Below are 15,847 nucleotides of genomic sequence, written 5' to 3'. Positions count from 1 at the left end.
CAACACACACTGGTCCAGCTAACCAATCACAGCATACACTGGCCCAGCTAACCAATCACAGCACACACTGGCCCAGCTAACCAATCACAGCACACACTGGCCCAGCTAACCAATCACAGCACATTTCGTATTTCAGAAGGCGGGCTTTCATTTGATACAGGAACTATTCGAGCCGTTCATGCCAGACTGGGGAGAGAGGTGTTGTAATAATGTAAAATATGTGAAAAATAATGTGTTTTTCGAACAACCTAGCCTGTTCTAGTACACCCCCAAAACAAAATCAAGACTTTGTAAAAGAGCATAATAGGACCCCTTTAAACCTGAATGCTGATTGTCATATTCACTGCTGTTCAGGGTTTGAAACTGTAATCACATGCAGTTCTTTTTCCGTCATTTTATGTCTGATATTTTACCGTTTTTCATTTATATAGTTCAGCACGTAATGTAGTATATGAATTTATATTTAAGCTTAACAGATTAATACTTCTGTGACAGTTTTCTAGTTCTTTGACAGAGAGGCCCTTAAAAGTCTTTGGACAACTACTGTAAGTCATGCATAACAATATATACACATCACTTCATTAGACCAAGAGGCATGCATTTACAAAATAAATGATAAAAAATGTATTATATAAATGAATAAAACATTATATAAATTCAAAATTACTAAAATAATTCAAATAAAAGATATGTTGCTTTTCTGTTTAACAATGAAAATTCTGTCATAATTTTGTGATCCTTATATCGTCCAAAATGGTATGACTTTCTTTCGCCGGTGGAACACAAAATAAGATATTTATGTTGGTAACCAAACAGGTTTGGTGACCATTGACTTTTATTGTAAATAAATAAATAATAAAAAATAATAATAAAAACAGGCATTTTAATATCTTCTTTTTCAAGAAAGCTATACAGATTTGGAATTACATGAGTGTGAATAAATATGATTCTCTACACCTGTGGTTACTCTCCTAGTACACCTGTAATGAAAAAAAAACAAAACAACAGTTGACAGAGCTAACATTTACATAAATGACTCATAAAATCAGCATTTGAGTCTTTTTTTTTTTTTTAGGTTTTTGGTTTAGGTATTTAATGCACTGGCATTCATTCAGTTTAAGTGTTACTCTAGTATGAAAAAGAAGCAGCATACTTAGCATACCTTTAAAAACTAGTGCTTATGGAAATAATATACTTTAAAAGAACATACTTGCAAACTCAACGCAATGTTTTAAGACACTTAATTTCATGTTATTTACAATTAAATAAAAAAAATGCTAAATTCGTGTTAAATGCAATTAGTTGAACTTTAGCCGAAGAGTCCTTTTTAACCCACTTAAGTAGGATTTAAGTTAATCTTTATATGTAATTTCATAATTATTCTAAATTGTCTTTGAAATAGGGTTACAGTGTACTGATGAATGTACTAAAGCATTTGTGATAACGTGAATACACTTTAATGTAATTTCTACTGAAACTTGTACATCATGTATTTAAATATTATATGTAAATACACATTTATAATGACGAAGTTGCAATTTAGTTTACATTTAGTACAAGTAAAACTCTTACTTTGACAATTTCCACATAAAGTAAATTGCCCCATAGACCACTGTATGTGTGTAACTCTCAACATGTTTTTTTTTTTCTCACAACAAGGATTACCGTAGCCTTTTCATTCTGATGAATAATGTTTGTGGTGAATTCTTAATATAATGGCATGCTAATACTCATTAGAAGATGAGAAGGGTCATACAGTTGTCCGTGTGTTTTGTGTATATGTTTAAAGTCAGATGAAATAGCATTGTGTGCAGAACAGAATTTAAGTTGATTTATTTTTCTCTAAAAACCTTGTCATCCATCTGCTTGATCAAGTCATGTTCTTCACTATCTTTTGGAAATGGAATTCATGGGAGCAAGAAAGGCAGTGCAGAAGAGCAGCATCAGGATAATGAAACACGAGGCACCTGTCTTCAGCTTAATGGGGTTTGGTTTCATTCTGGGCAACATTAAATATTGAACATTACTAGTGAGTGATAAGAACAAGAGAAAGTATTTATAGAGAGCTAGCTCATATTTTCACTTTCTCTTTTCTCTCTCCTATTTTTTCAGTCTGCTGAGGTAGAGAGAACTATCAGAGTTGACACTTGGCACTTGGAAGGAACAGAAAAATCCCTCTTACATTCTTCCCTTTAGTACGATTGACCACACTTTAAATTGGCACATGACTATTTAATGGTTTAGTGCAGTGATGCTCAACTAGGAAGCAGCAAACTTCTAAGGGAGCCTCAAGATGACTAGTTCACCCGAAAACGAACATATGCTGAAAATGTACTCAACCTCAGGCCATCCCAGATGTAGATGAGTTTGTTTATTAATCAGATTTGTATAAATGTAGCATAACATCACTTGCTCAGCAACAGATCCATGGGTGCCATCAGAATGAGAGTCCAAACAGCTGATAAAAACACCACAGTAGTCCATCAGTTAATGTCTTGTGAAGTGAAAAATTGTGTTTTTGTAAGAAACAAATCTAAACAAAGACATTTTTAACTTTAAACCGTCGCTTCCAGCTAAAATACGAGTCCATAATCCATAATAACGTGAAAAAAGCTTGCTTGCTTGATCTGTGCATATTTCTCTCCTGATTCAGATGAGATGACTATTCCACTAGAGAGAAGCAATATTATGGATAGAGGACTCTGTTTTAGCAACAGATTGAGGTAAACAATTTTAATGGATTGGTTTCTTACAAACATTTGTTTATTATTTTTATCAGCTGTTTCAACTCACTGAATTCCTAATTTTAAAAGTGTGGTTTCTAGACCTAGGAATTATGTAAATTAATAAAATAGTAAAGTGCCATAAGTATTTTTAATGACAAATACACTTTTCTAGTTATACCAAACTATACTTTATGGTGTAGAAATTGTGAATAAAATTAATTTTATCCTCCCAAAAATTCCAAGAAATCCCTAGTGACTGGAAAAGTCATGGGGCCTTTGAATATTGTTGTAGACAATGAAGGGCTTTGGAGTCAATGTTTTTTCATGCAGAAGTGAAAGGAAATGTCTTTGAAATCAAACTTAATATATTACCATAAACGCAGGCCCAAGAATATCCAAAATTTAAGAATATTCAAAAATGAATGTCTTTCAAGTGTCTATTGAATTTCAATGGTTTCATTGCGCAAATATATATATATAAAATCACGGTACGCTGTTGGAAGGAGTACGAGGGAAAGGAGGACGGACACCCGGGAGGGGGCCGGCAGACAGAGACCAGGGAATTGATGATGGAGGGAGGAGCCAGGGAGGAGACAGGAGAGGCTTGGAGCAGGAGGAGCCTAGCTGGACCCAGGGCGCTCTGGACTGGATTCGGGGACTGGAGCCCTCTCCTCCTCGGTGTGGCACATTCGCCGCGTCATTCTCAGCTCACCCTCAGCCGCGGTGCATGGGGCGGAGCTCCTCTCCGCACTCACTCCATCCGCGGCTTTCTCCCTCATGACGGGCATTGTCGCCGGCTCTCGCACCTGGTCCGAGTACAATCAAAAGTCTTTAATCCAAGGAACACAGGGTAAATCCACACAAAGGGCACTGGAGCAAATACACATACACAACGAGTAGACCCGACAGAGAGACTGGGAGGCTTTGCGCTGGCTCGCTGATCGCGGCGGGAAATGGCTCTCCGTCAACGGTGGGCTCGTGCTGATGCTCCGCATCGCGGGGAGATGGTGGGCTGGGCTCAGGGTCTGGAGTGGATCTGACGGGATCATCCACGGGGTAGGATGGCGATCCGTTTCTCTCCAGAGTCCGCTCCACGAAGGCAATGAAATCCTCTCGAGGACCATCCTCGGACGACGGTGCTCTGCTTGCGGTGTTCAGGCTCGCGTCATAGAATGAGCGGAGCGCGTCGTCCGGGTAGCTGGTGGTGCTAGCTAACAGCCGGAACGGTCTTGTATGGTCCTCGAGAGATCTGTCCCCCTGCTCCAGCAAGAGTTGGAGGAATTCAGGGCGAAGGAGGGGATCCATGGAAACAACGGTAACAAAAGAAAACACCGAGGAAAAAACGGAAAACAAACAGAGATTACGGTCTTTGCTCGGGTCTTCTGTTACGGTACGCTGTTGAAAAGAGTACAAGGGAAACAAGGAGTACAATCAAAAGTCTTTAATCCAAGGAACACAGGGTAAATCCACATAAAGGGCGCTGGAGCAAATACACATACACAACGAGTAGACCCGACAAAGACAGACTGCACAGACTGGGACTTAAATACAGGGGATGATTGGGGAAACACAGGTGCATGGGATGACTAATCAAACTAATTAACAAAACGAGGACAGGAACTTGACCAAATAAGGGAACAGAAACAGGGGCATAACATGACACAGACAGTCCATGATCCTGACAATATATATATATATATATATATATAGGGACAGATAAATAATGATTAAAAGAAAATAAACAAAAAACAAACCAAGTATACTTTTATATGTTATGTATTTCTGATAACTTTTCTCTGCCTTTTTTTTCTGTTTTGACATCCTGGACTGGATCATTCTTCTTTGGCTGCTGATGCCGTTGGAAATGACCCGGTGTGATTTGTGGTGAGTCTGTCAGTTTACTTCTAAACTTTATGCTTCCCACAGTGAACTCACATTTCTTTAATGCAGTGTGGTATCAGTCTTCCCTGCGCTAAATACTGAGTGTGTAAAGCAGCATGAAAGAAAAAATGTGTGCTCTCTTCTGCACTGATTTCATAATACTTGCTGTTAAGAATAAGACTTGGTTAATAAAATTGCTTTTAAAACAGGTCTGAGACAAGACAGATGGAATCAGACCAGTGTATCTGTGCTTTCAGAGATGAGGCCTGAAACACAAAACCTCAGGCTGATAAAGAGACGCAGGTTATCAGCACATCACTGAAAAGAATTATCACGCGGGTCTTCATGCGGAGAACTCTGCTCATTTTTTCTGAATAATGATGCATTTCAAAGTTAACGACCAAACGGATGTTTATAAAAGTTTGCATTGCTGTTGCAGATGAAATATAACACAGATAACAATAAATAAATATTATTTTACCAGGTTAAATGTTGATTATTAGTAACTCAAACCCCTGTTTCTAAACCTCTCTACTTAACTGTTGGTTGCGCACATCCACCATGTTTGTAGTTTAACGCTTTTTATTCCTATTTGTAGTTCTGAACCAAATAATTCATCAAAGCGCAATGGATTGTGGGCAATATTAGCCATTAGAGTGTGCACGGATCCACACTTCAAAAATCGACCTGAAATTGTAGACCATCCGGGGACTTTTGGCATACACTTTTCAACATACTATGCTTTGGGACACACGCACATGAATGCCACCACAAAGTCGTTATTACGAGTGGGAAACTCGACATTTTCTTTAAGCCCCGAGTTTCCGAGTTGGGGGCGTGTCAATGAGAAACATGGCGGAATCGATGGATGCAACGTCTGTAGTTGACGGTACATTTTTGCTTAAATTGATAATTTAGTTTTCCTATAAACTTAAATTGGTCATGTTCTTGTTACGCAGCTAGTTAATGAAATCCAAGTAAAAAAAAAGCAGACCCTGTTGTATTTTCTTGTAATTTATTAAAAGAAGGTACACCGCCATCTTGTGCCGACTAAACTGACTTGAACGCACCTGACGTCGTAATTACGACTTGTCAACTCGTAAGTACGAACGTCCCAGGAGGACTTGAACGCAGCATAAGCCATATTTTACAAGTGAATGAGTTCATTGAGTCATTAGGAAGCGATGGTATATGAATGTTTGAGTCAATACCATTCATTTTATATGTTTATTTGTTATTGACAGTGTAAAATTTATGTAGGATTCAATTTGATTTTTTTAACTGTAAAGATTGCAAACTGGGTGAAAACCTGATTACTGTTTGAAATGAAAGCTGAAATAAAATCATCAGGCTATTTCATCCATTTTTGTTCCAATTTAGTTCTTAAAATTAATTGTTTCAATTTTGGTTTGGGTCTTTGGGCTTTTGTAGTCTTTAATGCTGTGGTCTTGCCTTTGATTTATCATTTGGATAAATGTAAAAGTTATTATTTTTTATTTATTTAGCACATTTAACACCAGCTTAATTCTAGCCGCTCTCTTCATAATTTATACCATTTTAATGCAATAACTTAATTGTATAGCCTATATTGTCACGGGTCGCTACTGTGAGGAGCGAGGAACGAGGAGACCAGGAGTACAAAACAAAGGGGTTTAATATTCTCTTCAGGGAATCACATGTAGCATAAGGAGGGGACATAAACAATTCCGGACAAAGAAACTCAGAACGGGACTCACTATAAATACACAGACACCAATGGGACACACCTGGGAGCAAATTAACTAATTAAACAAACACAGCTGGAACCAAATTCATACAACCAGGACAGGAACAGGAAGGACCAAACAAGGAAAACAGGAACTAAACGGGAACATACACGTGCCATATATGAGCTTATGTCATTAAAACCTATCAGACATATCAAATGCTTCCCCTAATTTTCTTAAGAATGCATTGGATAGCGTGTTTTATGGTGCAGGATAGAGATATATCATACTTTATTTGCTTCATCTTGTGACCCAGAGATAAAAAATGACCACATATTAGCACTCATGTAATTCTAAATACTATCAGCAGATGTCAGCAGAGAGTCAGATGAGGAAATGGGGAACAGGTGGCCACTGGCTTGAGCTGTGGATTAACAACATGCCAACAGAAAAAACAAAAAACACAACCAAACACACACACACGAAAACATTATTCATCCCAGGAGGACACACTGAAACTCAAAAACACCCAGCGGAAGAGAGCATGTACAGTGGATGTTTTCATCACATTTTTCATCACATCAGCCTTTTTTTTTTTTAACACACACACGCGCGCACACACACACACACACACACACACACATATATATATATATCCTTATTAAATATGACATTTTATTTTTATTATTTTTGTTTTGACTAATTCTATTTTACCTCATTGTCAACAAAAATGGCATTACATTAATGTTTCTTGTCATTTCTCTTCTTATTTCTACTTACACTGACAGTTAATAATCCGTAGTAAAAAGTTTTTAATTTACTAAAGCTGTGATAATACATTAGCAACAATACTGTGAAATATATATTGTGATCAAAGCTGAATTTTCAGCATCATTACTCCAGTCTCCAGTGTCACACGATCCTTCAGAAATCATTCTAACAAGCTGATTTGATGCTCAAGAAACATTTCTGACTATTATCAATGTTGCTGCTGCATCAAACTTTATAATTACAAAATGTATCATTACAAAAGATTTCTATTTCAAACACATGTTGTTCATTGAATTTCCTATTCGTGAAGGACTACTGAAAAATAAATATTACGAATGCCACAAAACTATTAAGCAGCTGTTTTTAACATTGAAAATAGTAAGAACCATTGTTAATAATTGAGCACCAATAAACACTGATCAGCAAATCAGCACATTAGAATGATTTCTGAAGGATCATGTGACACTGAAATTCAGCTTTGCAATAGAAATAAATTACATTTTAACATATATTACAATAGAAAACAGTTATTTCATATTGAAATAAATATTTAACAAAATTATGTATATATATATTTTTTTTTATCAAATAAATGCAACCTTGGTGAGCATAATAGACTTCTTTGAAAAACAAAAAAAACTAGTAATGCATGTACTTTTATGTCAGTAATGATAGTGTTTATAAAATGTTATCTGCATATGTAAATGCAATGCTTTGACTGAAGTCTCTAGACATTCTGTGAGGCTCAGAAATGGGTTGTGCTTGAAACACAGCCGGTGTGCTGGCGATTTTTGGCTTCACTAACGATCCCCAAAATCTCTGGCCCGTATTAGTGTGAGTGCGTCTGACATGTCATCATTCATCCTCCGGTAGGACGTCTCCTATGGCCTGTCAGGTTAGAGGTATTTGACTAATGATGCGGTGCTTGACAGAGCAGTAATTAGGGCTTTGGTGCCCAGCTGGTGCCACTAACACAGATGTTAATGGAGAAGATCTGGGGGCGGGGTGGAGATGCAGAAGGTTCTGGAAGGAGGGGGAGGGGTGTGACTGTCTCCCCTCTGTCCCGCCCATCTCTAGGGACTTTGTCTGTCTGGTTGGTGCTGTCATTGTGTTTTAGCAGATGTATGGTAAAGCACCTGCCCTTTAAATTAGTGAAGGGAAGGGCCAATTCTCCTGATGTGGGAAACCACAGGAGATAAGAATGTGACTGACAGAGATCCATATACTATTCATTATCAATCAAACCAGCCTCGGATAAAAGATCCAGTTATGTTTTCAAAAAAAGGACAACGTTTTATGACATCCCACTCGGTGCCTCAGGTTTTAAAATCATTAATATTTGTATCTTATTTTATGTGATTTTTTTTTTCTTCACTCTTCAAAGAAAGAGCTTCCAAAATTGGGGTTTTCTCATTGATCCCATAGAAGAACCATTTTTTGGTTCCCAAAGAACCTTTCAGTGAACCATTCTAAAAAGAACCATTTTTTTCTTAGTGTAAAGAACATTTTAATATTCTAAAGAACCTTTCCCCTCTGTATAGAATCTTTGGTGAGATGGAAAGATTCCATGGATGTTAAAGGTTTTTCATGGAACCATCAACGCCAATAAAAAAACTTTATTTTTAGAGTGTCAGCTGAATGCTTAAAATTGACTTCCACACCAAAACAAATAAATGTGCACACATAAAAGTGCTCAAGCACTTTTTGTCCGTGTAGTCTCTAGGGCGGCACCATCATGCATTATTTACTAGTAGTGATGGATAATGGCATATTTTGAGGGCAGACACCCAACCCTCCAGTCATAGTTATTGTGTGGTTGTGCAAAACGCTGAGATTTACTACAATCCAATGGAGACATTAGATGTCCTTTAATGACAAGTGACACCTCATATATAGCTGAACCTGAATTATGCCGTTTTTATCTGAGATTTGTGGCCATAATTTATTTAATTATTTTCTTTAAAAGGAATGGTAATAAAAAGAAAAATACAGTCAAACCAAAATTTATCCAGACACCTTCAACATTTCACACATTATCACAGTTTATTCGTTGTAGTTTAGAAAATGGTAATAAAATATGATAAGAACTAAGTAGAACCAATTCATCTTGATAATGTCAGATAACACGTAAGCAAAACACGGTCAGGTCAAAGTGTCTGAATAATGTTTGGTCCCAAATGTTTATCAATTTTACTGGTAGTCCACTGTATGAAGAATTTTTGCGTATAATAATAAAATAAAATAAAAGATATTCCCAGTAGCACAAAAACGGCAGAACATTTTCTGGATGTTGCTGAGATGCTGAGAATAATGAAATTAATCCACTTTAGTCAACTACACATAACGCTTTTCACCTAAGCTTTGCGGCTTTTTATTTTATTTGGGGGATAAACAGCTGTATAAAAGCTGTTTGTTTTTCAGTCATTTATACCTCTTCTGGAAACAAAGTAGCATCTGAAACGAAACAGTTACAAAACGAATCCAGTTGATCCCGTTTCTAAGTCTCCTTGGTTACGATGCTGCTACAGCCTTAGCGCAGGGACTGAAGCTCAGTGATCTCGCGTCTGATTGGCTCATTCCTACCTCTGCTTGTCTCCCATTGGTCGCCTTTACAAATACGCTCGGCTCATTGCATAGCGAGCCCACCCTTTCTACTAGAATCTAAACACCGTTTTAAAAAAGCTTGGATGCTTTTGTACATGGGTTTGCTTGCGTGATATCTGTGGAAAAGCGGCTACTGGATATTTCGTAGTGGATTATTTCTACCCGTTGATGAATTGAAGGGAGAGGTAAAACGGGAATCTTGCTGCTGGATTATGTATTGTGTGATGCTCGCGAGGGCTGGAATCTGTTGACGTTTTTGTTTTTTTTTGTCACATTCACATTTCATTTTCAGACATTCCATTGGCGCGCACCTGCTCACCCGTTAAAGAGTCTCAACATTAAAGCGTTCTGACGGACAGCTGTCAGAAAAAAAAACTCCACAAGCTTTCAAGTTATAGCCGTTCGATGAGCGCTAGCTCGGATGTATTGCATTGTTTCGGCGCTCTGTTGGCGGGCTGTATAGATGTGATGGTTAATAACACTCAGTGCATGCAAATGTTTTCATTTGTAAGCGCTTTGATAAAAAAAAAACGCAATTCAGCCGCGAAATGTGTCGTTTCTGTGCAGTTTTACGTCCCTTCGGTCGTGTCGTTGGAAACTGTCCCGTGAGGCTGTGAGAGAATAAAGCGCATGTTTACGTCACGCAGGTGTATTTACTATAAACAGTGTTATTTTGCCATTTCAGTGTTTATTAAAGCTTGTTGTGCTTAATACGGTTGTAACTCGGTTTAATAGGGGTGAGGGAATTAGATTATCTAACATCAAATTAAAAAGGCGCTCAAGTTACCTTTGTTCTCCTACTATTTCTTTCTTTCTTCGATGTAAAATGATTTGTCTGGTAAAACGTGCTTCAAATGGTAACATCCAAATCAACTTGTTTTATTCAGTATTATTTAATAAACCTGGGTGCATTAGGCTGCACCAACAGAGTTCATTTCTAAATGTCAGATCATATTTTGTACAGTTTCACTTTATACAGTGCGAATTGGTGGTCTACAGTAAAATGAAACATCCTTTTGCAACATCTTTGTTCGTTGCTTTGTCAACAGTTTTCATCGGTTGCGTTTGAGGCTAGTAGCTACACATGCAAGTAGTGATCGGAGCAGGAATATGACTCATGTGTTTGCTTGTTCAGAGGAGTCATTTCCATCTTTGTGATTCTTTTGATAATTATGTTAATGTAAAGTGTTTGATCGGTGAAATAAACTGCATATTCATATTCTGGAGAGTGAGAGCTTTCATTAGATATGTGACTCGTCTATGTCTGGTGAGTTTGTGTGATATAAATATGAAATTGAATATTAGAATATGATTTTCTCAAGGGGGGGGGTCGAATTCAGACCTTATTATGTTCTTTCATGTAACATAAATGCAAAAGTGATGGGGTTGTTACGAAAGCTGAGGTTCTAAGCTTTTAAAAGATACCATATATGTCTAGTTTTGTGCTCCACAACTTATAGATTTTTTAAAATAATTATGATGATGCAATATTGGAACCACATGTGGGTCCGCTAGAGGGCGCAGAGTTCAAGTGTTTTAAGAAAGTGCTGTCACTTAAAGAGAATGCGCTGATCCAGTGCACTGATCCAGTACGTTCAGCCGGCTAAGTCTGCTATAGGATACTTACCAAGACGGGCATTTTGACATAATTTTTGTGTGAATTTGTCCATTTAAACACAATACTTCAGAGAGAGCTTAATATTTGCACACGTTCTGAGGCGCGGGTTTGCGCGCTTCCGATGAGCTCACGCACAGATCTTCTCACTGCACGCGCGAGCTCACGTCCTCTGGCTCTTAAATGTTTAAACTGACAAAGCTTAAATGAGTTTAGTTTAAACACAGATATCAGCGTGTGCTGGTCAGGTCTCACCTGTGCGCGCGCGCTATCAGCACCCGGGTGATGACGGAATAAATGACTGCTCATATTCCAGCATACGGCAGTCGCATTGAACAAGAGTGAATAGTTTGTCCACGTTTTTTTTTTTTTTATCGCATGCCAGAATGCGCTTCCATCAACAGAAACGTACATTAGCCGAACCCTGTTTGTTTTACGTGTTATTTATAGAAAACCATATTACAGATGCATTGTCAGATTTAAATTGAACCGCGGTCCTAGTGCGTGCCGAACCGTGTGTGGAGAACCGTACGGTTCGATTTTTTCCGCGAACCGTTCCACCCCTAATATATATATATACAGTGGTGTGAAAAAGTGTTGGCCCCCTTCCTGATTTCTTATTTTTTTGCATGTTTGTCACACTTTAATGTTTCAGATCATCAAACAAATTTAAATATTAGTAAAAGATAAACACAAGTGAACACAACATGCAGTTTTTAAATGAAGGTTTTTATTATTAAGGGAAAACAAAATCCAAAACTACATGACCCTGTGTGAAGAAGTGTTTGCCCCCCTGTTAAAACTGGTTTATCACACCTGAGTTCAATTTCTCTAGCCACACCCAGGCCTGATTACTGCCACACCTGTTCGCAATCAAGAAATCTCTTAAATAGGACCTGCCTGACAAAGTGAAGTAGACCAAAAGATCCTCAAAAGCTAGACATCATGCCGAAATCCAAAGAAATTCAGAAACAAATGAGAAAGAAAGTAATTGAGATCTATCAGTCTGGAAAAGGTTATAAAGCCATTTCTAAAGCTTTGGGACTCCAGCGAACCACAGTGAGAGCCATTATTCACAAATAACAAAAACATGGAACAGTGGAGAACCTTCCCAGGAGTGGCCGGCCGACCAAAATTACCCCAAGAGCACAGCGACGACTCATCCAAGAGGTCACAAAAGACCCCACAACAACATCCAAAAACTGCAGGCCTCACTTGCCTCAGTTAAGGTCAGTGTTCATGACTCCACCATAAGAAAGAGACTGGGCAAAAATGGTCTGCATGGCAGAGTTCCAAGACGAAAACCGCTGCTGAGCAAAAAGAACATAAAGGCTCGTCTCAGTTTTGCCAGAAAACATCTTGATGATCCCCAAGACTTTTGGGAAAATACTCTGTGGACTGACGAGACAAAAGTTGAACTTTTTGGAAGGTGTGTGTCCCATTACGTCTGGCGTAAAAGTAACACTGCATTTCAGAAAAAGAACATCATACCAACAGTAAAATATGGTGGTGGTAGTGTGATGGTCTGGGGCTGTTTTGCTGCTTCAGGACCTGGAAGACTTGCTGTGATAAATGGAACCATGAATTCTGCTGTTTACCAAAAAATCCTGTTCACACAGGGTCATGTAGTTTTGGATTTTGTTTTCCCTTAATAATAAAAACCTTCCTTTAAAAACTGCATGTTGTGTTTACTTGTGTTATCTTTTACTAATATTTAAATTTGTTTGATGATCTGAAACATTAAAGTGTGACAAACATGCAAAAAAATAAGAAGTCAGGAAGGGGGCCAACACTTTTTCACAGCACTGTATATATAAAATAAAAAAATATGATTTGCATGTATCCAAAATGTATTTTAAGATTGGATATTTTTTGGATGTATTGGATGCATTTTTTTGTCCCTTGAGATATTTTGTAATATTATGGCATTTATGGTTTAAACAAAGCAGAGCTGTTTACAAAATATATTTAGCATATATTTGAATATATTTTTGGCCAGAATTTATTTATTTATTCATTTTTTTCTTGTATGGGATTAAATACACTTAAATCTGCACGCTAACTCTGTCTATCGGGGCAAGAACACTCAAAGTTCAATTAATGCTTCAATCACATTCTCTAGGCTTGTTAGTTTGTTTAATTCAGATTAAGACATTTACTTTAAAAAGATATTTTAAAAAGGTTAATCATTGCTTTAGTTCAACTGAAACTTTTAAAGTGTATGTAAACGTATTCATGAAGTCAGCCTGCTAATAGCTTACTGATAGTCTCAGCTCATTATACAAAAAAGGACTCAGGAAATCAGAAAAAAATAGACACTTAAGCTTTAAATGGTCAAAACATATACTGTCTCCCTCCATGTTCCTCATTTCTGTTGTCTATGTAAATCGAGATTGCTCATGCAAGAGTTTTTTGGGTCATTCACGGCTGGCTCTGGCTCTCTGGCTCAGGGTGAGCAGAAACCGGGTGTCTAAAGATGCAGACCAACATGACAGTGAGAACAAGAGCATTTGACAGTGAGATCCAGATGCGTGTTCTCCCTACATTAGAGAGAGAGAGAGACAGAGAGAGGGAGAGAGAGAGAGAGAGAGAGAGAGAGCGTTTCTCTCTAATCCCACACAGGACCCCGATTAATTTTAAAGCCGCTTTCCAGTCTTAAGCTCACTTTATGCATCCAGTTGCAAAAGCGTACAACACTTAGGCTTTCCACTACTCTGTCTTCTCATCGTTTACTGTCACTGTAGTCCTAAAGTGCCTCTGTTGGTGTGGCATCAGTGGTAGGTGTGATGAGGTAAACACAGCGGAAGAAACAAATAAGAGACAATGCACCCAGAGGAAGGAATATTTGTTGCACATCCATCCAATCAAGAGCCAAAATTGTGTGCATATGTGTTTTAAAGGAATAGTTCAACCTAAAAATGAAAATTATGCTCATGTCAAATCCTGTATTACTTTTTCTTGAGTGGAACACAAAATCAGATATTTGGAAGAATGTTCACATTGCTCTTTTCCATCCAGTGAAAGTGGATGGGGACCGGGGCTGTCAAGCCAAAAAAAAAAGCAAGACTCTTGCACTAAATTTCAAATGATCTGAAGCAATACAGTGAGTTTTATATATTGTTCACACATATCATGTGTATGTTGTCATATGAATTTACTCAGGATTTGTGATTTTGTTCATACCACTCAGTCCTGAAGTGAAAGTGTCAGTTTTGTGTTGCGGCAGGCGTGAATGTGTTTGTGCGTGTATAAATGGGTGTTCTGTCACTGTCAGCATTCGGGTCGTGTACACCTGCTCCTGTGGGGTTCCTGCTTCCCGCTTTTATGCCCAATCAGCAGCTCCTGCTCCTGTCAGCCAATCACAGAGCAGCATTCCTGCTGATTTAACCAGAGACTTCCAGCACTCATCATATTCTCTTCTCACCTTCCTTTCTCAATTGTAAAATAAATAAATAAAATAAATAAATAATAATACTAATAAAAAAATCATGGATATTTTAATAGTGAATATACATTTTCTAATTATGCTAAATTATATAATCAGTTAGAAATACTCTTGTTGAGTGTAATCTATATAAAACGATTTTCAAAAATTCCAGATGGAAAGATGTGGAAACCCTTGTTCTGCTATTTTATTTAATGAACACTATAAATAACTAGTAATACATATGTCATAAACACAACATGTTTGACTTAAGCTTAAAAGCTTGCACAGACACAGTTATTTGTTGAGTATAGTACAATATGCTGTGGTTTTATAGTTTTCATATTTGTAGACATATGTATATGCTTTCTGTCTTTATGGATAAAACCTAAATCTCATGCGAGGGCTCTTAAGCATTGAACTGCACACTTGTATGTGTATTAAAGATCAGTCTGACATGCAAACTCAAACTTGTATATTAATGCTGGCTCACTCACAACACTGACGATCTTGGACAGAGCAGTTATGCTCGAATCTCAGCTGATGTAACTGTGTAACTATGACCAGAGCGACAGAATGAGTTCAATACGTCTATATACACTGTTAAAACCTAGTTTGCCATGCAAACTACCGTATTGTCCCGAATATAAGACGATATTTTTTTCTTGGAAATACATCTGAAAAAACACAGTCGTCTTATATTCAGGGTCTAGACTTTGACATGTCAATAATACACCCACAACACTAGGTGGCGCCAAATACGCATAAAACGAGTGTGCCATGTAGGGATGGAACGATTACCGGTTTCACGATAAATCACGATAAAATGCCCTGACGGTTAGTATTATCGTTTAAAATTTAATTATCATCAAAACCGTGTTTGATTATCGCCATTTTAAAAACTCGCGGTAAATCCTGTCCAGCCAGCATCAGTCTGACGCAGAAGCAGCATGCAATGTTGTTGTTGTTGTTTTTTGCACGAGACGAAATGGCGGAAGGCAGTGACAGCGCTCGGGAGATTTTTCAGCCATCTAAGAGGACCAAATCGGTGGTCTGGTCGTATTTTGGCTTTTACAAGAGTCCTGAAGGCAATTTAATCGAGGACGGTCACCCTGTCTGC

The 15,847-nt window shown here is 37.8% G+C and overlaps 1 protein-coding gene across 1 annotated transcript in view; it reads left to right on the top strand.

The window, feature by feature from the left end:
- Positions 1 to 4,548: 4,548 nt before the first annotated feature.
- The window catches only part of LOC107754913 (protein 4.1-like), a 35,453-nt gene continuing 24,154 nt past the window's right edge, over positions 4,549 to 15,847 (top strand). The window contains exon 1 of the mRNA XM_016571543.1: positions 4,549 to 4,610. The gene's annotated coding sequence lies outside the window, so the exon portion shown is untranslated. The remainder of the gene's footprint in view (positions 4,611 to 15,847) is intronic.

This window comes from Sinocyclocheilus rhinocerous, unplaced genomic scaffold (assembly GCF_001515625.1).
Source record: "Sinocyclocheilus rhinocerous isolate Xijiao unplaced genomic scaffold, SAMN03320098_v1.1 scaffold622, whole genome shotgun sequence".
Taxonomy (NCBI): Eukaryota; Metazoa; Chordata; class Actinopteri; order Cypriniformes; family Cyprinidae; genus Sinocyclocheilus; species Sinocyclocheilus rhinocerous.
The sequence above is the reverse complement of the archived record's forward strand: the minus strand, read 5'-3'. Positions and strand labels throughout refer to the sequence as shown.